The sequence below is a fragment of the Symphalangus syndactylus genome, chromosome 1, assembly GCF_028878055.3.
Source record: "Symphalangus syndactylus isolate Jambi chromosome 1, NHGRI_mSymSyn1-v2.1_pri, whole genome shotgun sequence".
In the NCBI taxonomy this organism is placed as follows: Eukaryota; Metazoa; Chordata; class Mammalia; order Primates; family Hylobatidae; genus Symphalangus; species Symphalangus syndactylus.
The window spans coordinates 17,001,824-17,027,069 of record NC_072423.2 but is presented as its reverse complement, the minus strand read 5'-3'; the positions used below and the strand labels follow the sequence as shown (position 1 = coordinate 17,027,069).

Below are 25,246 nucleotides of genomic sequence, written 5' to 3'. Positions count from 1 at the left end.
GAAAATAAGGCTGAAACACACACAGCCGAGAGCACTTACTCATCCAACAAACATTGAGCACTACAGGCTTGAATGTAATAAGCATCCAAAAAATATCTGGGGAAAGAATGACCAATTATGACCCTCTGGCAGTTAGGCATTCAGGCTGTTTTTCTTTCACACGTTAGCTTTTGCTCACCATTAACAATGCTGTAAGTTTTGACAAGAAGAAATATTTCTGTTGCAAGCAAACTGAAGTAATGTGTCTTTTTATAGTAGTATTTGCTTGCCAGGGTTTCCAAACTAGACTAATGGAGTTACATCATGGAAATTAATGGTTAAAGATATGTTCTACAAGGCAAAGCAGTTGGAATGGTTTTAGTCAATTACTGAAGGCAATTACATTTTACATTTTAAAGGGACTCTTATGGCCAACTGGACTGCCTGTATTTAAGAGTTATTACCTTTGTTCTTTGTATGAGAAAATATTTAATAGAATAAGAATTAGAGGGTTAAGAAAAGCGAGGAGTGGGGACTGGTTTGGCAATTTCAAGAATCGGAAAGAGAAGATGAGTATCTCATGCTTTTATTTCCCTGTTCAAATGACAGCAGCCACACACTCAAATTGCCTGAGTCATGATCATGCAAAATTAACCTTGCCTATTTCTGGAATGAAAAATAATTTGAAAATATGCCTGTAATATAAGATTTTTATTTAAACGTATGTGTAAATATTGATATTCACTTGAAAACAAACTAAAATGTTTAAATGAAAAAACTATCAAATTTCTAAGCAATAAAAGTGAGATTAATGCTCTTAATACAAAAAATGTGGGAATAGGTCAGAAGTAGTATAATGTCAACTCTAGTTTTTGTCAAGGGTTTGGCCTATAATTCCAGAAAATAAAAACTCTCGTTTTCATGGTAGTATGAAGGAAACGTTTTCTGAGGACAGAGCTAAGATTTAGACTGATACACAATTTCTGCAATAATTTGTTTTGCATCCGATAAAAAACTAGAATGCACTGGAATATCCTAAAACATTGCCAGACTTCTTGAAGATGTTGATTTATATATTGTATAGATATAACTGATTGAAACGCTTATCTCACTGATGTTAACTTCCAGCAAAGTTAAGGCCTTGACATGCCTTTTCAATTAAGATTTATTTACATAATCTCAATATTTCATGCTTCTCTGGTTGGTTGGTGGTGATTAAAAAATATGCATTGACTAAGGTAATTACTTAAGTCAAATATTTATAAAATATATTCAACAGAAGTTACATTTCACTATACTGTGGGTTTACTTTTTGTACTGTGTGCTTCTTAGAGCAATACATTTTACCACCCTGTATACCCTTCAGCGTTATACATATATATATAAGAATTTAAGTATCCAGATAAGTTGATAGATGGTTGATAGTAGGCAGTAGGCAGGCATGTAACATAGAGATGAATAAACAGATATAGAGTTGTTAGTTATACTTTGATAATAGTCAAGTATTTTATTCTTCCTTCGTTCTGTTGTGATAGTCAAAACAAGTAGAGAGCAAGGAGCCTCAGTAGTTTTTTTATTAGGTGCTAGTCCCTAATGGAATCAGGGTAGAAAGAAACTATTGAAAAGAAGAAATGTAGACAGCAAGGAGCCTCAGTAGTTTTTTTTACTAGGTGCTAGTCCCTAATGGAATCAGGGTAGAAAGAAACTATTGAAAAGAAGAAATAAAAAGAAATTCAGAACCTCAGCACCCTTCCACGAATACGTATGTTTTTCACAAAACTACACTAAGTCTAGTTATCCCCTGAGTACTGTGGCTCATCCCTGTAATCCCAGCACTGTTGAGAGTTTGATTTTTTTTTTCCCAGAGCAGAAGTGAGAGTTTATTAAAAAGCTTTAAGAACAGCAAGGAAAAGGGAAAGAAAAAGAAGGAAAGTTCACCTTGAGAGACAGCAAAGCAGGCGCCTTGAGAAACCAAGCGCGCAGCTTGGCCTCTTGACTGCGGGTTTTATACTTCGGGTTGTCATACTTCCGGGATCTTGCATTACTTCTCCCTACTCCTGAAATCTTACTGGGCAGCTGCTGATCAATTTCAGGTGTTTTCTATCTAGTAGGAGCCGCCCTTTCCCGGGGGCCGCCTGTGACCAATTATTACTACTCCTGAAATCTTACTGGGAAGCTGCTGATCAGTTTCAGGTGTTTTCTATCTAGTAGGAACCGCCCTTTCCCGGGGGCCGCCTGTGACCAATTATTACTACTCCTGAAATCTTACTGGGAAGCTGCTGATCAGTTTCAGCTGTTTTCTATCTATTAAGAGCCTGCCTTTCCCTGGGGCCGGCTGCCACCAATGATTACTTTACCAAAACAGTTAACAACCGCCTGACCATCAACTGATTGTTGCCCAACACTCCTGGTGTGTGTTGGGAGGCGGGGGGGCTTCTCTCTCTTGCCCTGCTTATACATGACTAGCTACCTGCTGTAACATTTCTCACCTCAAGAGTCCAAGACCTCAAATCTTTGGATGAAGGTCTGTCATCCAAAATGGATGACTTCTGTCTTCTGTAACTGCTTCCTGCTGACAGAGGGGTGGTCATGGTTGGGTGGATCTTGGCTCCTTGCTACCCGTCAGGGCTGAGTTGCGTGCATCAGTTGGTGAAAGTGGTATCCAGCCAGGTCCCAGGGAGACAGGGGCAAGATTTCACCACTGTCTTGTCCCACTGATGGGCAGTGCAGAGGTCCTCTCTAGAAGGGTGACTCTTGAATATTGAGAGGATGGTTTTCCTCACTGAGGATTGTCTGGAGCTCAGTGGCCACTAGGAAGGTATCTGAGTCATGTGGACCAAATATGTTAGCAGTGGCAGATGTCCGAGTTACTCAAGTTACCAGTGGCGAATCCATACAGGTCCACAGCAACCTCAGTTCTTGCCTCCTCAGAAGAAAGAATACTACTGAGGGGCATAAGGCAGATAGAGAGACCTAGGCAAGTTTCAGAGCAGAAGTGAGCATGTATTAAAAAGCTTTAGAACAGTACGGAAAAGAAGAAAAGAAAAGAGGGAAAGTTCAAAAGAGGGCCAAGCTGGCAACTTGGCAGAAGGATTGCTTGAGCCCAGGAGTTGAGACCAGTCTGGGCAATATAGTGAGATTCCATCTCTGCATAAATAAATAAATATTGCAGGGTATGATGGCACACACCTGTAGTCCTAGCTACTGTGGAGGATGAGATGGGAAGGTCACTGAACCTGGGAAGTTGAGGCTGCAGTAAGCCATGATCACACCACTGCACTGTAGCCTGGGCTAAACAGCAAGACCCTGTCTTAAAAAAATAATTTTTAAAAAGTCTAGTTATTTTGAATCTCACTTTTTCATCTGTGCTCCTTGAAGTGGCATCACCTCTTCTTTACAAAAAGGAGAATATCGTCAGCCATGTGTCATCACTGATTTTACCAAATCGAAGTAAAAGTCTGGCAATGTGGGAATATATCATTGTCAAGTAAACCGCAGGTAGCACTGAGGAATAAAAATATATCTTTACAATTTTCAAATATTTTTTAGGTGAAGCTGAGATCAATATGAATTAAATTTAGCAGACCTCATTCAGAAAACAAAAGCAGAAAACTTTCATATATTTAAAGTTTACGAGATTAAGATTCATTAATAAGCAGCACATGTACTCAAATTTTTTTAAATGCATGGCATGAAAACAAATTCATTCTATAGTAAGACTTACCTATAACTTCAGTTGCCTGTCAGCCTCAAAGCTTTGACTTAGTTTTGCTGTATTCATTTCGCTCATCCATTGCTAGATACACACGTAAAGATTGACATATCAGGACAGAGATCCTGCATCTACCTTCATCTTTGGAGAATAAGAATCTCCAATACAATCTGCCTAATCTTTCCATGCTACTCCCAGAAGGGTGCTCTCAAAGAATAAGTGGATGTGATTTCCCCATTGTATTCTAGTAGTCTGGAATCAAAAGAGTGAAAAAGGGAATAATTCGCTTCTAACAAACACATGTTGTACTAAGTACTTATCAGCTACTGTTTAAAAATCTCTGTCCCTAAGTGGTTTGCAGCAGGTTGAGTTATGCCACCTCTTCTTGCAAAAGTAGTAAACAGACATTACTTTTCTTTTTTGCCAGATTATCATAAGGATGGTTGATTTGTATTAGAAAGTAATTTTTTATGTATACTTCTCTAACTTCCTCTGTGCTTATGAAAAATGTTTATATCACACTCATACTAGAGATGTTGCCTCTAGACTGAGGGAAACCTAAACCGTAAAGGGGTGAACATGATTTTAAACTCGCAACTCTGAAGTGAATACATACTATTTGTTTTAATATTCATACAATTGTATTTCCATGGCATTGGGAAAGGTAGTAGGAAATGTTTTGAAAGCCCTGAGGAACAATCATTAAAAAAAGAGAAAGAAAGAAATACAGAGAAGTTGAGGAGGGGAGCACAGGAAAGGGTAAAAAGAAAGAAAAAGAAAAAAAAAGGAAATCAGATTACTGAGTTTTTCTTACTTTCGGGCTCTCACCTTGACTTTTCATCACCATTCGACATATTTAGATAACAGGCTATACAGCAGGGTTTTTAAGTCAGCATTTGTGAAGATGACAAAAGCATTTATTGAAAATGACAAATCAAACCAGTAAAAGCCATTGACGGTACCAGTAAAGCCTATTGAATTCTAAAGTGAATTAGCAATGCATTCTAAAGCATACATGGAGATACGTGACATCAGGACCACATCCTCCTCCGTGAGGGTGGACCTGAGAAAAATTCTCTTCTCTATCAAGGAAACGTGTCTAGTCCCACATGTGAGCCCCATGCTCTTCTTGCACAGGGTGAGGGGTTTGTTGGCATTTCTGCTTTTTGCTTTAGGATCATTTTGACTGAGCACAGATACTTGCTACTACTAGTCTTTATTTTCATGAACACAGGGAGGACTGTGAAATGCTAGATCTGTCCCTTTAACATGATGGCTCAAAATCTGTCTCTCTACACCTGCTGCTTTCTTCGGGTTAGTTCATGTTCTTCCTTTATAAACTAATAGTGAGAATGAGGGCCAAGAATATGAGCTGAACACTGCCCAATGAGCAGGTTTACGGGACTGCACGTGATGACTAAACGTTCTCTGATGTATGATGATATGATCTGGCTCTGTGTCCCCACCCAAATCTCATCTTGAATTGTAATCTGAATTGTAATCCCCACATGTTGGGGGAGGGGCCTCATGGGAGGTCATTAGGTAATGGGGGCAGTTCTTGTGATAGTGAGTGAGTTCTTGTGATAGTGAGTGAGTTCTCATGAGATCTGATGGTTTTATAAGGGGCTTTTTCCCCTTCATGCTCCAATTCTCTCTCCTGCCACCATGTGAAGAAGGACGTGTTTGCTTCCCCTTCCACTGGGATTGTAAGTTTCCTGAGGCCTTCCCAGCCATGCAGAACTGTGAGCCAATTAAGCCTCTTTTCTTTATAAATTACTCAGTTTCAGGTATTTTGTAATAGCAGCATGAGAATGGACTAATACATATGATAATCCCTTATTTTCACATAAAATAATGTGGAATATACTTTGACTCCTTTTTTTAAACAGTTTGAACAACTACACTCTTTGAATCAAGAATGATTGGATATACCATCTGTAAAGGTGGTAGCTTTAGGAGTTCTGCTTTCAGTAACACTGATTAATATCCACAGGCCAGCTTTGGCCCTATATATCCATAATTAAGCTACAGACCACCAATGTCAGCACAGAAGCATACCTAATCACCAGAAGGCATTTGACGCTCACGGAAAGGGTGTCTGTGGCTTCAATTTCTCAGAAGGACAGGATGGAAATAGGCAATAAGAATTAGAGATAACCTTCAGAAAATGGTAAATAGAGTTCTGCAATAGATTAAGGAGGTAAATCAAAGATTTTGTTTCCTCTTTGTTCAGCAATGACCTCCTGTCCTTCTCTACTGTCCATTCAAACTGCATTGTATATAAATTGCTTGTATTGAGATTTTCTATTTTGTTTTTCAAGTTCAAAGCTAATAAAAGCCTCTGATAGCCAGTTTTAAAAAACACAGAAATTTGCAACAGAAGTAAAATGAAGCCTGGTAGCCATTTGGCAACAGCCCTTAAAACATGAGCCACTTTCTAGAAGCAACACTTCTATTAAACCTTATTTATAAACATTTATTGCATGCCCATACCTTAAGAAAGGTAAGTCAAAGGCAGGAAATGTATCCCTGGATGTCAGTTTTTAGAGATAAATGAATCGGTTATTCCCTAAAGCAGACACCATAAAAATGCACGAAATATTCCCACTGGGAAATGATCCTCATATCCTGCAGTCTTAATTAATTGCCTCCTTTTCCATGCTCCCGGAGACATTTGTGTATAACTTTATTAAATGAATGTGTTTGTTTACAAACCTACTTATTCCACTGGATTGTGAGGCAGGAATTTTGTGAAAGATTTTATCAAACAAATTTTGGGGCTCAATTATCTTGAAGATGTTACCCATAGAGGTTAAAATCTTGAGTTTTGGAGTCAAATAGACCTGAGTTTGAATATTAACTTTACCACTACTAACTGATGTGATTTGTGAGCAATTTACTCAACCTTTCTGAGCTTATTCCTTGATATCTAAAAGAAGATAGTATTACCTCTCATGATCTCATTAAATGAGATCATCAACATAAGATGTCAACATTCAATAATTATTAACTATTATTAATATATTAAAGTACAGTTGACCCTTGAACAACATGGGGGTTGAGGTGCCTACCCCACCCCTGCACAGCTAAAACCAGTGTATACAATAGCAAAGACATGAAATCAACCTAGGCGCCCATCAACGGTGGATTGGATAAAGAAATTGTGGTACATATACACCATGGAATACTACACAGCCATAAAAAAAGAATGAAAGCAGGTCCTTTGTAGCAACATGGATGTAGCTGGAGGCTATTAGCCTAAGCAAATTGAACAGAAAACCAAATACCACACATTCTCACTCATAAGTGGGAGCTAAACATTGGTTACACATGGACATAAGTACGGCCATAGTAGACACTGAAGAAGGTGGAGGGCAAGGGTTGAAAACTAATTATTGGGTACTATGCTCACCACCTGGATGATGGGATCAGTCGTAACCATAACCTCAGCATCATGCAATATACCCAGCTAACAACCCTGCACATGTACCCACTGAATCTAAAAGAAAAGTCGAAATTATTTATTTAAAAAATAAAATCAATGTACAACTTTTGACACCCCCAAACTTAACTACTAATAGTCTGCTGTTGACCAGAAACCTTTCTGACAATATAATCAATTAATGCATATTTTGGTTTACAAGTATTATATACTGTATTCTTACAATAAAGAAGTAAGCTAGAGAAAAGAAAATGTTATTAAGAAAATCATAAAGAGGAGAATATATGTTTACTATTCATTAAGTGGAGGTGGATCATTAAATTGAGTAGGTTGAGGAGGAGGAGGAAGAGGAGAGGCTGGTCTTGCTGTCTCAGGAGTGGCAGAGATGGAAGAAAATCCACATATAAATGAACCCATGCAGTCCATACTGTGTTGTTTAAGAGTCTGCTGTAAACCAAACTCTCACTATGAAGTTTCTTTTTTCTGGCAGAGGCAGATAGGCTGTCCTACTCCTGTTTATTCCAGTGTTGACTTGGAAATATTATTACAGAGTTCTTACTGTGCTTGGGGAAATTTGTTTGGTTCTAAGGACTATGAAAATTTAGCTTTAGGCCAGGCGTGGTGGCTCACTCCTGTAATTCCCACACTTTGGGAGGCTGAGGCAGGCAGATCACTTGAGGCCTGGAGTTCGAGACCAGCCTGGCCAACATGGCAAAACCCTGTCTCTACTAAAAATACCAAAAAAAATTAGCCAGGCATGGTGGCTCACACCTGTAATTCCAGCTACTCAGGAGGCTGAGGCACAAGAATAGTTTGAACCCGGGAGGCGGAGGCTGCGGTGAGCCAAGATTGCACCACTGCACTCCAGCCTGTGCGACGGAGTGAGAAAGTTTATCTCAAAAGAAAAAAAAAAATCTAGCTTTAATAAATGGTTTCTAGTTTTTAAGTTTTTAGAAAAACTAAATCCCGGCTTAACTCTCAAAGTTTTTAATACAAGGAAAAAAAATTCAATCTGAAGTCTTCATTTAAGTTTTTTCTTCTCATCAGTGAGTGTAAACAAGCCATGCCACCTTAAACAGATAAACCACTTCTCCCATGCCTTATATTGCTCAGTCCAGGTAACCTAAGGCAAACTAGAGCCTCTTTTCCAACCCAAGGTTTGCAGAACTCATGGAAGGACTGTATTTAGCTCAGCCCAGTGCAGAGGAGATGCCCCTACCCAAACATACTCATCCATACCCACCCTACTACTTACCCTCCCGCCCCAAATCAGTTCTTACTAATTAGCTTACCCTAACTGCCCAGAAGCCTTTCAGAGACCTTTCTTCCTCCATGAGGCCCCAGCCTCTTTCCTAATGTGGACTAGCTTTCTCAAGCCAGTTAATACTACACTGATTCTCTCTTACAGTGCATTCTACTGGCTGGACTAGAGGCGAGCAACAAGATTTACATTACTAATTGAATTCTTCTGCATCACCCAAATTAAAATCCGAAGAGGATTCAGTGTAAAATATACCAAATCAGCCATTTAATCACTTTTTACCAGATATGTACAAGTAATTACTAAAAGACAAAAGATTAAGAGTTTCCAGATGTTACACTGGATTAGTATAATCCACCAATGGTTTTATTAAAATGAATTGCTTCACTCTCTTTCATTCAAATTTGGTGGAAATTAAGATATCTGTTCAGTTTCTATATTTTTCTCCATCAAGCTTCCCCTACTGAATTTTTTAAATAAAAGAAGTAACATATTGAGTTCTATATTAATCAAATTTTGTGGGGAATATATATTAAAGGCATGTCAAATAAATTATACATATATATATTCGATTTTATTCAGAAGGGAATAAACAGCACATAATATTAGTTCAGGGAAATGTCAATACAACCAGATTAATTAATACAGACAAATGTTAATACAGACAGATTTTAATACAAATGGATGCCCAGCTGTCTTTGTTATGTATATGTATATCCACACACAAACACATATATACACAGAGAAAGAGAGGAGCATCTGGTTCATCATATATGGCTTCTCATATTGCTTCCCTCAAACCTGTATGTATTAGCTTAAGCTTCACAAATTGTAAACTACAAAGAAGACCCTAGAGGGAAAAATGTTCAGTTGCCTTTTTTCTCCTTGGTCTCTATTTCTTGTTTGATTTTTCTTAATGTCATCTCTGTCTCTGGCCCTTCAACTAAATGTTCCCCATCCTGAATTATAGGTTCAATACATGTATTTTAAACAAGTTTTCCTTTATTTTCCTCTGCCTGCCAAGCAGAATACGGCAGAGACTTGATAATGATTGAAAGATAACAAAAGATGAGAAACATCAGGAAATTAACATCCTTAAAATTATACTTGCCAGAAAATAAACTGCAGAGTTCATGTTGATTTAAGCCTGGATATGTCCTTCACATCTAGCACAGTGGTGGGCAGGTGTGAAGAACCTCTTTGAAAGTTCTAGCACCTGCCAGCTGTCCAACAATTAATAGACACTAATTGGAAATTTGTTGCTTCGAACTTCGAACCACCCAATATTTTGAAACTCAGGAGCATGGTTATATGTTTATATAAGAGGAATTTATGCTGAGATTTGAAGCACGTGTGTGTGTGTGTGTGTGTGTGTGTGTGTGTGTGTGTGTAATGCCTGTATTTAATTTAGGAAGAAGAATGTAGTTTGGGAGTGCTCTTAGAAATTTTTGGTTGCCATGCTATATTATGTTGGTTTGGTAAGGAGTTTAGAACTTTTGTGTTATTTTTTGTTTTATTATTCATAATATTAGAAAGAGGAGTTTGATATGAAACTCTCAGTGACATAGTACCTCATTTACATATATGATTAATGATAAACATTATCAATGTCTTTTACATATATGTAAAATTATTTTAGAAACAAAATTTCTTACTGACAATTACAACTCTAAGACAAAAGCTGTACTTAGTTTTTTATTCATCATGAAAGTTCATTCTTCCAGATAAACATGGTAAAGTTTTCTCTCTAGTATACATTTGAAGAATAGCCATTGTCTACGGCTCTATCGTTTCCCGTTTAGGATTCTGTATATGCTCAAAAAAGATGTTATCTAAGAAAAATCCTGTGCTTGTATCTGTAACTCTAATAAACACCAACCTGATGAGTTGAAACTTTTCTTTGAGAATGATTTACCATTTATAAATTTCTTTTTGAAAATTTTTAAAATTGACAAACTTTTGATAGTACAATTTAGCATTGTTCTTACATTTACCAAAAACCCACATTTTGTGCAAAAACAACCACAAAAAAGCAAATTGTAGAGCATAATCAGTTTTACTGTTTGACGATGTCTCTACATTAATGTCCCAGCTTCTTTAGAGGCATGTCTAATAAACTGACGTATGTAAAATTAAAAATCCCAATAGTTAATTTCCTAATCTACTACTTATTTCCTGGATCTCAGCACTGAATTCATCCTTCTGAAAGCAATGAGACACTAAGAGTCAGGAAGCCAGGGATCTCACCCCGGTTCAGAATTTAACAGCCATTCAATGTTCATTTAACTTTTCCAATCAGTAAATGGGTGGCAGTGAACCACTTACCAGATTTCAAACAGATTGCATGGTCTCAATAGCAAGAGAGGAGGTGTAACATGTTTGAAAATTTTTGTAGGAAGAAGAAGGGTATTTTATTGAGCAACCTTCTATGAACAAGATATTATGCTAGGTGTTATCACAAATGTAATTTCATGTAAACCACAAGGGTAGATCGTTAGGAGTGGCGTTTTTATAAATGGAGAGAGGTGGCGTCATTGTCAGCTTGGCTCATATTTACTCAGCACTTGACAGTCTCATGATATTTAATCTTCCCAACAACTCTCCAGGGTAGGGGCTATTATTGTCCCCATTTTACAAATAAGAAAACCGAGGCACAGAAAGATAAAATAACTTGCCAAAGGACAAAGCGTGGGATTATGAATGCAGGCAGTCTTGACTTTCTAGCCAGATTTTCACTCAGATAGGTAAGTTACATAACTACCTTGAGGCAACAGAGTTTAAGCAGAGAGAAAGAAAACATGTATAATCTCTACCCTTCTGCCCAGGGACATTCTCTTTGAACTATAATCAAGGTTTACGAGAATGATTCTTCTGAAAAGCAAGCAACAGCTCTTCTCAAATGTGCTTTAAATGAGACAACCCAGATGGAAGCCATCTAAGCAATTTGTGTAAAGTCCGTGGTGTCCAAAGATGACTTGTATACAGTTTGGGCTCTGCTTTTAAAAATCCCGTATAACAGCCTTGCTCTTTTTGTGGAACAATTTAAAGCACACCGTATATGTAAATTAATGAGTTTAACTCGTGAGGGTTGCCATTACTTTTCATTATTGCTTTTCAAGCTTTTTAACTAAGCTTTATAGCACATTTAAACGTGTTCCTCCCTCATTTCAACTTCTTTAGAAGTGTCTTATTTTGGAGATTTCAGAATCACTTTTCCTGTTGCAAATCCCTTCTATTTCTTACACTTTCCACTCTCCTAAATATTTCCTTTTCTTTTCTTTAGGCATTAATGCTGACATATGGAGCCTCCCTGTTGTTATTCTCTGTTGTTAGTTCATGTGACTTCCGTAACAAAAGTGTAAATGTCTTCTTAGACAAGATTTATTTCCCTTAAACAATTTCTGTACCTTCCAATTGAAAAGTAACTTTTTAAGTTAAGGCAGTATGATTTCTGAAAATCTGATGGAATTCCAAGATATAAATACATTAAATTTAACTGAAATTAATAGTCAAATTTATAATTGCAAAATAAATATAGCCTAGTTGAGAAAACTCAAGACGTGAAGAATAAAGGTAAATGTGAATAAATTTTATGTGAATAAAAAGGTAAAAATCATCACTACCATATATTAACATTTTTAAATATGAGTATAGATACATAGATGAAACTATAGGTCAAGATAAAATTCATATATGTATTTATAAAATTAAGATCCTACCACATATGCACTTACTTGCTATGTTTTTGCATCCTGGTAGAAGTGAAACAAAGTCTAAGTGGCAATTAAGGGCTGCACAATATTCTACAGCAAACTCTAGCTTATTTAACCATTGCTCTACTGTTTAGCATGCTGTACCTTATCCTTTGCTTTTTACTACTATAAACAATGTTTCAATAAGCACATGTGTATATAATCTTTTATACATTATACACATTATATGTGTATAATGTTTATAATAACATTTCTAGGAGTAGAATTGATTTTTTTTTCAATCAAAATTTATGGGGCTGTGTCAGATCCTGGGGATGTATCTCATTTACAGAGCACAAAACCACTGTGGTCACCATCTCTATGTACGTTACAATCTTATTTTTTAAAAAGGCACATAGCTAACTACAGCAGATTTATTAATTTGTTCGTTTATTTATCCATTTACCACCTATGCATTGAATTGCTTTATGTGCTATTTCTAGATAGCTGGAGACAGACAGATGAAGAAAAGAAATTAGGTATTTTACATGAAAGTAAATACCAAAAAAATTAAGTAAAGAAAATAATATATGGGATAATTTCAGACCTTGATGAATGTTATAAAGAAAATATATCAAAATGATGACAAAGATAAAGGAACACTTAGGAATAAATTTAAGGATATGAAAGACTGGTACACTGAAAACATAGAACATTCTAGGCAACACACTGAGACCTCAGTAAAAAAAAAAAAAAAAAAAAAAAAAAAATGGTTTTTAGGTGAACACCTGTAGTCCCAGATACTCGGGAAGCTGAGGTGGGAGGATCACTTGAGCCCCGGAGTTCCCGACTACAGTGAGCTATGATTGTGCCATTGCACTCAACTCTGAGTGACAGAATGAGACCCCATCTCTAAAAAATAAAATAAATAAATAAAACAAATATTGAGGAAAGAAAGTAAAATAGATACAAATAAGTGGAAAGACATCTCTTGTATTCACGGGTTGAAAGAGTTAATATTGTTAAAATGTCTATACTACTCTAAAGGATCCATAGAGTCAATGCAATCCCTAACAAAATCCCAAGGTATTTTTCACAGGAATAGAAACAATTCGCAAATTCATGTGTCACCACAAAAGACCTCAAATAGCCTCAACAATCTTGAGAAAGAACAGCGCTAGAAGGATCACACTCACTGATTTTAAAGTATATTACAAAGCTCCAATAATTAAAGCAATATGCCTAAAACAATAAAACATAAAGATAGACATATAGAGTAATGGAACATAAGAGCCCAGAAACAAATTGCAACATTATAAAGCCAACTGACCTTCAGCAAGAGTGCCAGAAATACACAATGGGGAAAGGATAGTCTCTTGCTGGGAAAACTGGATATCCACATGCAAAAGAATGAAATCGGACCCCTGTCTTACACCATGCACAAAAGTCAACTCAAAATGGTTTAAAGACAAAGGTTAACGCCTGAAACCATAAAACGCCTAGAAGAATAAGCTTCAGGCAGTGGTTCTGGCAATGGTTTTATGAATCTGACACCAAAAGCACAGGCAACAAAAGTGTAAGTAGGTAAGTGGGATTATATCAAACTAAAAATCAACTGCGCAGTAAAGAAAACAATAAACAGAGGAAGCAGTCAACCTATGGAATGGAAGAAAATATTTGCAAACTGTATATCTGATAAGGAACTAATTTCTAAAACACATAAGGAACTCCTACAACTCAATAGCAAAAAAACACCTACACTAATAACTTAATTTTTAAAACAGCAAAGGAGTTGAACAAACATTTCTCCAAAGATATACAAATGGCCAATAAGTACATGAAAAGATACTCAGCATCACTAATCAGCAGGGAAATGCAAATCAAAATCACAATGAGATATCCCTTCACACTTGTTAGGATGGCTAATTATCTAAAAAACAAAAAACAAAGCATTGGTGAGGATATGGAGAAATTGGAACTCTTGTACACTACTGATGGGAATGCAAAATGGTACAGCTGCCATGGAAAACAGTATGAAGATTCCCAAAACAATTAAAAATAGAAATACATAAAATCCACAACTCCACCTACGGGTATTTATCAAAAAAATATGAAAGTAGGATCTCGAAGCGATATTAGCACTTTCATGTTCATTGCAGTAGTATTCACAATAGCCAAGATATGGAAACAAACATTCGTTGATGGATTAATGAAGAAAGAAAATGTGGTATAAACGTATAATTGAATATTATTCAGCCTCAAAAAAGAGAGAAATCCTGCCATATGCTACATCATGGATGAGACTTGAGGACGTTATGCTAAGTAAAATATGCCATTCACAGAAGGACAAATATTACACAATTCAATTTATGTGGAGTATATGAAATAGTCAAATTCACAGAAGCAGAGAACAGAATGTGCTTTCCAGGGGCTGGAAGAGGGAGAAATGAGGAGTTGCTGTTCAACAGGTATAAAGTTTCAGTTATGCAAGATGCACACATTTTACAGATCTGTGCTTAGTTAACAGTACTGTGTTGTACACTTAAAAATGTGTTAAGACTGCTGGTGGGAATGTAAACTAAAACAACCACTATGGAAAACAGTCTGGAGACTCCTTAAAGAGCCAAAAGTAGAACTACCATTTGATCCAGCAGTCCTACTACTGGGTACCTACCCAGAGGAAAAGAAGTCATTATACAAAAAAAAAGATATTTGCACATGTATGTTTTTAGCAGCACAATTTACAATTGAATGTGGAACTAACACAAATGCCCATCAATCAATGAGTAGATAAAGAAATTGTGAGATATATATAATGTAATACTACTCAGCCATAATAGGAATGAATTAATGGCATTTGCAGCAACCCAGATGAGATTGGAGACTATTATTCTAAGTGAAGTAACTCAGGAATGGAAAACCAAACATCATATGTTCTCACTCATAAGTGGGAGCTAAGCTATGAGGATGCAAAGGCCTAAGAATGACACAGTGGACTTTGGGGACTCAGGGGGAAAGGGCGGGAAGGGGGTGAGGGATAAAGGACTACAAATTGGTTTCAGTGTATACTGCTCAGGTGATGGGTGCACCTAAATCTCACAGATCACCACTAAAGAACTTACTCATGTAACCAAACACTCGTTCCCCAATAACCTAGGGAAATAAAATTTTTTTAAAAAAATGTGTTAAGAGGGTAGATCTCATGTTAAGTGTTCTTACCACAGTTAAATTAATTTAACATTAAAAACTGAATTGTGAAAGTGGTAACTTAGTCACAAGTGCAGAGAAAATGAGCGAGTTGTAGGATAGGAGGAAATCATTCAGCATGCAACAGAGAGAGATTAAGGAGATGGGAAATATAAAATATCTTTAGACATACAGAATAGAGTATGAATATTGAACACAGATTTAATAATCATTCCTAAAGCAGATGATACAGCAAATGGGGATGAGGTAAATATATAAAACTGGTAATTCTACAGACTAGACAAATGGTATGACTTGTCAGATTGAAGAAGTACATTGAGTTCCAGCGTGAAAAAAAATAAAAAGCAATTCATACTTTGAAACATGAGAGTAAATCTAAATGCAAAAGGAAGTTTTAAAATCAGAGAGATAAGACAGATAACCTACGAAAGAACAGCAAACCAGATTGACATCAGATGTCTCAATAGCAATGAGATAGAATAGGAAGTGATGAAATGAAATCTCTAGTTGGCCAAGAATTTTATAACCATTCAAGAAATGAGGCCAGATGCAATAAAAGCCAGAAAATAATGAAAACCGTCTTCAAATAACTAAAAACTCTATCACCAACTGAAATATGCAAGAATAAAGACTAAATTGATTCATCTTTGGAAAATGCTGAGTTTACCAAACAAAAATTCCCTAAAGAAAATAAATAATGGATGTACTTAATGGAAAATGAATTTGAACTCACAAAGAAAGACTGGAGTACAAGAAGTAAAGATACTGTTAAACGTGACCAAACCTAATTTACATTAACTTTAATAACAGTAATGGTTATAAAGAGTAAGTTTTAGATGTTTTAAAAAAAGGTAGAATTAAAATAGTTGATAGCGGTAACAAGAAATGGAAGGTAATAAAAAGAGAAGTCTGGATACGTTTATATTTTACATTTGATTTTACTTTTTGGTCAAGCAGGCACATTAAGTAAACTACTAAAAGATTATAAATACATCTAAACAAGTAAATAGGAGTAAAGAGAAAATTTTAAAATTAATGTAATTAGAAGTAGAGAAAATATAGAAAGAAAAAAAGTAAATAAATATTATAACAGACACTATAAAATAAGAGAGAAAATATAAATATGTGGAATCAAAAGAAACAAAAATGATTACATGTATCTGTTATAAAAGAGAAGGAAGAAAACTTTAGATTGAGTTTTAAAAGCCCAACTTTGTGCTGTTTCTAACAGAAAACATCTAAAGTTTAAGACACAGGAATGTTGGAAGTAAACTGAAGGCAAGGCAAAACACGAAGTTTTGGGAAAAGAGGGTCATTACATTTTGTCATTATGAAATAATGATTCATCAGCAAGATGCAACATATCTGAAATCTTGATAAAATATTCCCTTGAGTATATTTTAAGATTGTACACATACATAAAAATGGACAGAATTATTAGGTGGAACCAATTGAAACTGCCATAATTGTAGGTCAGTACTGTTAAATAACAACCATTTCATATGATTCAACCAAAAATATTGAAAACATGACAATTATAATGAGACTTTTAAAAAGGTACATCTTATAAATATTAGACTGCATGAAAAAAGTTTCTAAGGAAATAGAAAATTAAACAGCATAAAACAAGCTTAAGCAAAAACAAAAATCAGAGACTATACATCGTTTTTAAACATTCTTGGAACATTAACAAAATTTGACAATATAAGATACCACAAACACATCTTAACATGTATAAAATAATCAAGAGCCTATAGAACATGGGCTCATGTTTTCAGATCATAATGCAATACAAATAAAAGCCAAAAAGCCTATACTTTTTAAATTTAACAACACATCTATAAGATCTTTAATAAAAGACAACACAATAAGGGAACTTATTAAATATTGGAACTACACGATAATGAAAACACTACATCAAAATGTATGAGATGTGGCTAAGTTGGTAGAGAAAATTTTATAGACTTAAATACACATATTTAGAAGAAAATAGGGATGGAAAATTAATAAGCTAAGCACTCAACCTTGTAGGTTAGATGAGGACAATACAAAAATAGGATAAAATCCACTAATCTCACAAACATCAATACTAAAGACATCATTACAACCTAATTGTATACAGTCCAGAAAGTAAGGCTACTTTAACAAATATCAATCAGTGATTTTGTATTAGGAAATGGAAGCTAAAATTATGAGATGATCTCTGTATGTACAGAAAAATATTTGATAAAATTCAGTATTCATCAAGAGGTATCAATATATTCTAAGGAAATGTAGACATGTGAAATCTATATTAGACATGACATCAGTTTCCTTCACTTCTACTTTAATTATCATAGTTCTTTAAAAAGACAGGATAAAAAAAGTAAAACTAACTTCTTCAAAGCCTCAGCATTCCATCACTTACGTATTGAGTTTTTTGTAAACAAATTTTCCTGAAGATAATTATTTCCATTAATATTAAGAAAAATATCTTACCGTATTAATGGAGATTTTCTTTAAATAAATTATTCTTAAAGTTTCAGATTTATTTAATAGAAATAAAATTTTGATGAATTATATTAGAGGTATGATATTCTCAATAAGTCCTATTATTTATGCTAAAAATATCCTTTGGCTTTATACATAAAGTACTTAGCAAAGAACTTTTTCACTTTCACTTGTAACTCCTTAACAATGTTCCTGACATAACCACCAACCTCTCTTTTATCCAGGCCTGCAAAATGACAGCCATCCTTAGTTTTTTTCTTACCCCAACAATTGCCTCAATTCTATCAATACACATTAACAGACCTATCACAAAGGACTACCCAGTTTGGCCAGAGAGTTCTGAGATGATATATTTAATTCAAAATGGCCTCCTTCCCAATCTCCCACCTCTTCTCTCTCCTCAGCCCCTACACTTCACAAGAAGTATTAGGTCTAGACAGGACTGTCCCTTTCACTGACGAAAAAAAAAAAAGGAGAAAGGATTCAACATGATATCTGTTTGTGGATGATAAAAAATATTTTAAAAGAGAAAATCAACAAAGGGAAAAATGAAGAAGAAACAAAATTTAAAAAATATTTCTCTATACATCCAGGAAATCACGAAAATCGACACTCCGATTTAACAGGCTGAAAGAGTTGCAAGAAATCCAAGAACAGATAAGACAATGGAAAGGATATAAAGCAGACTAAAGTGCTCATCAAAGTAAATTGAAAATAATGATAAATGCTTCACACAAATAAAACAATTTTTATAAGCACTTAGAAATCCAATAATTGTAGCTGAGAAGAGACTATAGTAGCTTCAGAAAATAATAGGCATTAATAAAGTAACAAAGAAAGAAATTCAGTCAGAGAGAGGGAAAATATATGGGTATGTGCACAAGTCAAATAATGGAATTGAACATACAGGTTTTCCTGAAATAGAGAATAAATACAGGATGTATATAAAAGTCTTTGCTGAAATAAAGGAAGACCTATGGCTTAACTCAGATCCTTCGAGAAGCAGATGCCGAGATGGGTTGAGATGCACGAGAGTTAGCCAGTTAGGGGTCACCAGATATTTGAGGAAAGTGTGAAATAAAAAACAGAGGCCAAAGCAAATAAATTGCGTAAAAAGGAACCTTGAAGAGACCAAGGCAGTGCAGAAAGCAGAATAAAACCATGCACACAAGCAGGCTTACAAACAAAGCAATAAACAATTCACTCAGAAGTTAACTCAGATGTTTGAGAAAAACAGACATGAAACCACTGTAAACTACATGGCTGGCTTATAAATCATAATTGGATTGGTGATACTAATGCAAACGCTAAATACTGCTTTTGAAATGTACTTATTCTGAGCATGAAAGGAGGGAAAGTATGTGTGAGGAAGGAAGGGAGTGGCTCAGACCACTAAATCATCATATTCCATAGCAGGAAGAAAATCTATAACGTCTAAAAATGAAAAATCAAAACCGAGCTTTTAAAACCATTTTCATTTAAGAATATGAAGGTCAATATCTGAAGAGATAGCCTAAAGGATTTTGACTGCTAACTTCTGAAAATGTAGCATAGTACTGCCGTTGTTAGTATGTTTGCCTTGTTTGTTTTTAGACTTGGAACTTCAAACTCCAGCCCCCTAGTGAGTGGAATGGGGATGGAAGGAGCAGAGTGGTTAGAAGAATTTTACTGGCTCACTTCTGCTCTATTTGAATCTTTTACAAAAATCAGGCTATCGTTTGTAATTTAGAAAACAATTATAATATACAAAATACAAAAAGAGCATTAGATGCTTATTGCCATCAAGATAATTTCTAGATTTTTCTTGATATTTATGGTGCTTCATATTCTGACCTCATCTTCATGCTGTTGAAAGGGCTCTTTCCAGCACTGTCTCCCTCAATAAATTTGTTGCCCAGGACTTAACTGTCCCAAATGGTCATGTACTTTCCCATTTTTACCCTCCTTTTATACCATTGCTTTCACTCAATGCCTTTTTCACAATCCCTGCTTGTGATGTGGCTAAACGTACTTAGATGTCCAGATAACAGCGGATTAATTTTACCCTACTGCATATATGTCCCTGCACGCTCACTAGATATCAAAGCAGAGACTATCCCCACCTCCTCCAGTACCTACTGAGCATAGTGCCGTACACAGCTTTATGGCACACACACAGTCTACAGACACACACACAAAACAGTATGTTTCTGGCAAGAAATGTCAGTGTTGTTATGCTTGCTATTTATTAAATTATTGTGATTATGTTGCCTTGTAATAGAAATTGTAAATACAGAGAATATGTATCCCAAGTTACTACTCTTTTGATTTGTAAGGGAAAAATTAAAAAATATTATGAGTGCTTAAAAGATAATTTAGCTGTAACAATAGGAGAGGTCTCCCTGCCCCGTGTGTGTGTGGGTGTGTGTGTGTTTGTATTTGTGTGTTCTTAATCTGCCACTGTATCATAGTCCATTTGACTTCGTATGCAGGGGGCTTTTAATTGGTTTTCTTGGCAGAAGATACTATTGATCATGCAACACCTCTGATGCCCTTCGAACCTGGGCTTACCCTTTTCCATACTGTGAATAAATATTTGCCATACTTTTCATGTTTCCACAGTTTCATGAAAAAATAACTCAAATTCAATCATAGTATCCTATTTATTGTGTTATTACTGGAAAAAGAAAAGATTTTATTTAGAATTGTACAAATAACTATAATTATATAAATAATAGAACATGAAAATATGGTCCTACCTTCACATTTGAGAAAACAACAATTTCTGAAAATATAATTGTTTAAAAAACAATTCTAAAATACAAAAGAATAAAAGCATTAGATGCTCACTGCCATCAAGATAATTTCGGATTTTTCTTCATATTTTTGGTGTTTCTTATTCTGACCTCATTTTTGTGCTGTTGAAAAGGCTCTTTCCAGCATTGTCTCCCTCAGTAAATCTGATGCCCAAGATTTACCTGCCCCAAATAGCCATATATTTTCCTATTTGAAACACTGGCTAGGCGCGGTGGCTCATGCCTGTAATCCCAGCACTTTGGGAGGCTGAAGTGGGAAGATCACTTGAGGTCAGGAGTTCAAGACCAGCCTGGCCAACATGGCGAAACCCTGTCTGTACTGAAAATACGAAAATTAGCCATGCATGGTGGTGTGTGCCTGTAGTCCTGGCTACTCAGGAGGCTGAGGCAGGAGAGTCACTTGAACCCAGGAGATGGAGGTTGTAGTGAGCAGAGATTGTGCCACTGCACTCCAGCCTGGGCAACAGACCAAGCCTCTGTCTCAGAAACCAAACAAACAAAAAGAAACATTGAAACATTGAAGATGACGTTTCAGTAATATAGAATATAATGCTTTCATGGACACAGTCTCTCTTTCTATATGGAATACAACATTAAATAATCAATATCTTCTGCTATGTATGCGAGTATATTCATTGTTCAATTGAGACCTTGGTATTGGCAAGTTACAAAACTGAGCTGAGATTTTAAGTGAAAATCATGTGACCGTGTTATATGTGTCTGAAGGTATACAGGATGAAGAAAGCTCTGTGTTTCTGTTCTCTTTGTTTTTCAATGGACATCAAGAGGTGGATATTTATGGGCTGTCTATGGTAGGGCCATGTGTAGTAGCTATGGGATTTCTTAATTTAGCCTGTAGATCTCCACTGATTTCTCTGTTCACTGGATGACAGAAGGCCATTTGTCAGAAATATTATGGTGTACACTGTGTCTTTTCAATCCCCACAAACAATTTCAGCTACTAAGAGAAAACACTCTGAAAATAGATTCCAAAATTCAACTGATCATCTGCTTGTCTCCCTTTAAATTTTTCAGAGGAAACTGTCAGAACACAGTTTTTTCTAGACTTTATCTGCACTCTTAAATAAAAGAGGATTTTTTCTATAGTGCTATAAAAATAAGAAGGTTTTGCCAAAGGAAGAGTGAAGAGTGTCTAGTTGGTAAGCCTGACTGATGTTTTCCCCATGACATTCCTAGATTTCTTGAAGAAAATGCACCCTTGGTTATGTATGGCATCACTCACCATCTGTTCATGGATACTTCTACATGCAAAATTGTACATGCCTTGGAATAAGCCAGCTCTAGTTTTATCATCAGTGTTAATTGTAAATACATTATCTGTAATCAGAAATAAATGTTAGTGATACCATGATTTATTTATGACATGACTTACCACCTAAACATATAAATATGCCAAGTAAGTGAAATTATAGTGGGTAAAGCTTATGAAAAGTACTCTATTACTACCGTATCTGCATGGAAATTTGTATATTCTAGGAGTAATTGTCTCAGCTACAGATGGAAAAGCTAGGTTTCAAAGTAGATTTAAAATGGTGTTATGCAGGATTATATAATATTTGTTATTTTAATTAACATTTTCATATATTGAAATCATTTAACATTTTATGCAAATGACATCATTTGGAAGTTTAATTTCTAAAATTGTGAAGTTTTTCCTGTTAAACAAAAATTTATCAAGGTAAAAGTGATCTTTTCATCCAGATGACTACCTTGACTTCATATTTACCTTTGAAAGAAAACTTTGTTATGGTTATAAACAAGTAAAATTCTATATTTTCTAGCAAAAGAGAGATTTCACTAAAGAAAAATAATTACTTCTGGAATTGGGCAGTTCATAATTCACATTTGTAATATAGAATTAGCTTAGGGCAACTAAGAAATAAGAATGAAAAATATAGCAGTTCTATTACAGCCCATGGTTAATAAAATAATTACTGTGAAAAAAGTGGAAAGATTATAGGAAGATTAGCTATAGAGACTACAGAAAGAGTAGATGTTTGGAAAAGTAAGTTCCTTTTTTTTTCTGTCAGTGACCAGAGTTTTTTAAATCCAGAACTAACTGGAAATCTTATGTGTTCTAAGATTTTTTTTTTTTTTTTGAGACGGTGTCTCGCTCTGTCACCCAGGCTGGAGTGCAGTGGCGAGATCTCAGCTCACTGCAAGCTCCGCCTCCCAGGTTCTTGCCATTCTCCTGCGTCAGCCTCCCGAGCAGAGTAGCTGGGACTACAGGCACCTGCCACCACGCCCGGCCAATTTTTTGTATTTTTAGAAGAGACTGGGTTTCACTGTGTTAGCCAGGATGGTCTCGATCTCCTGACCTCGTGATCCCCCCGCCTCAGCCTCCCAAAGTGCTGGGATTACAGGCGTGAGCCACTGCACCCAGCCGCGTTCTAAGATTTTCTAAAGCTTCATGCATATTCCTGAAGAAACTATCTTAGAAGTTAGCTCCACAAAGACAAGAGAGCAAGTTGTGTTTCATTAAACTCTTGGAAGACAGGCGCGGTGGCTCGCACCTGTAATCCCAGCACTTTGGGAGGCTGAGGCAGGAGAATCGCTTGAACCCAGGAAGCGGAGGTTGTAGTGAGCTGAGATCGCACCACTGCACTCCAGCCTGGGCAACAGAGGGAGACTCCGTCTTAAAAAATAAAAATAAAAAACTTGCAAGAAAATTCCTATTTTAAAAACATTATCAAAACAGGTCACATGTGATTTAAAACACAAGCTTGCTATTCACTCCTACTATCCTCTCTGAAGTGTGATCCAACCTCTTTTTACCTCTCTGTGGGTTCCAGATTCTCCTTTCAGTAGCCAGCATGTCTGTGCCCTCTAGCCCATGAACCTCAATTCCAGGTATGGCCACGCTGGTGAGCTTAATTGGTATATTTTGTTTGCTTGATCACAGCCATTGATTCAGGGATAGACATGGCCCAGGCAATGAAAGAGACTTGAATCTGGGCCTTTTGTTCAAAAGTACTTCTCACCCACCAGGCTTAACTGAGAGAGCAGACAGCTCCTACTCTGGCTGTGGCCAACCTCCTTCCAAAAGAGCAGCCACGCGACAGTGAAGCCAACACTAGCACTGTGCATCCAGTACAGTAACCATTGCCACATGTGGCTGTTGAACGCTTGAGATATGATTAGTCCAAATTGAGATATACTGTAAGAGAGATATACACACCAGATTTGAAGATATAGCATGAAATAAATGTATCTCATAATTTTTATATTGATTACATGTTGGACTGATAATATTTTGGATACATTGGGTTAAAAGATGTTATCAAAATTAATTCCACCTCTTCCTTTTTGGATTTTTAATGTAGCTACTAGTAAATTTAACGTTACATGTGTGTTTTATACACTACGTGCATTGGGCAGCATTGTTCTGGTATGATCCAGGTGCTGATGGCATTCTTGAGTGGCCAGATCAACCAACTGTGAGTTCCACATGACCTCTGGATTTTCTAAAGACAATTCAAGATATTTCTTTATTTTTTAAAATCACTTTGGATTTGTATTTTTAATTATTTATAATTAAAAACATCCAAATCAACGCTCTGGTTTTATATTTAAGCACTTGATTTATCTGTAGAGTTATTTGAAAAATATGAAGGCCTATACTCAATTTTTCTTTAAAATTCTTATAATTTTCAATGAATATCATTTAATTTTTCAAAAAGCATAAAATTTTAGTGCATTCATGTTTCTAAATTTATATTTAAAATATTAAATGTTCAGCAAGTGATATTTAAAGATTTTCTGCCCTTGGCTGGGCGTGGTGGCTTATGCCTGTAATTCCAGCATTTTGGGAGGCAGAGGCATGTTGATCACTTCAGCGCACGAGTTTTGAACCAACCTGGGTAAACCCCATCTCTACCAAAAAATACAAAAAATTAGCCAAGTGTGGCAGCACGCACCTGTAGTCTCAGCTACTCGGGAAGCGAGCAGTGGGAGGATCACTTAAGCCCAGGTAGAGGCCACAGTGAATTGTCATTATGCCACTGCACTCCAGCCTGGGCTTCAGAGCAAGATTCTGTCTCAAAAAAATAAAACAAAATAATAAAAATTTTCCACCCTTTTGTTAATATCATTACCATCATAACAGATTACAAGTTAATTTTTGATATAAAAATGATAAATGTATGTAGGCATAATAATATTTATATTCTAAAGTAAGAATCCCATAATTCTTAGACATGAAATATGGACTTATCTTTAATTAAATTGTTAGCTTTGCCCTAGACAAAACATCATGGTTTATATATAAATAAATTATTCTCATAATATTACAGTATCAAAAGAGCACACTTTATTTTATAATTTAATATAAAATATGATGCATTTGTAATTTATTATGCAAGTAAAATTGTGATTAATTTCTTTAAAAATTGCATACAATTAAGTTGAAAATGGCTATCCATCATCACTTTATGTTGGACTACATTTTATTCCATCCAAAAAAATTCGTTACGTTTAATTCCTAAGATATTCCTTAGCACTTATCAAATATGGCAATGTAGTTATTCCATAGGGAGAAAAAAATCTGTATTTCCACAAGATAGATAATTCTTGTTTTTATATAAGATTTTCACACTGCGTTTTTGAAAAGTTAATGAGAGATTCATCAGATTTTCCATTTTCTTGGTC

At 35.7% G+C, this 25,246-nt stretch overlaps 1 protein-coding gene across 1 annotated transcript in view; it reads left to right on the top strand.

Moving 5' to 3' along the window:
• DOK6 (docking protein 6) overlaps positions 1–25,246 on the top strand; it is a 426,698-nt gene that overhangs the window by 340,471 nt on the left and 60,981 nt on the right. The window lies entirely within an intron of this gene.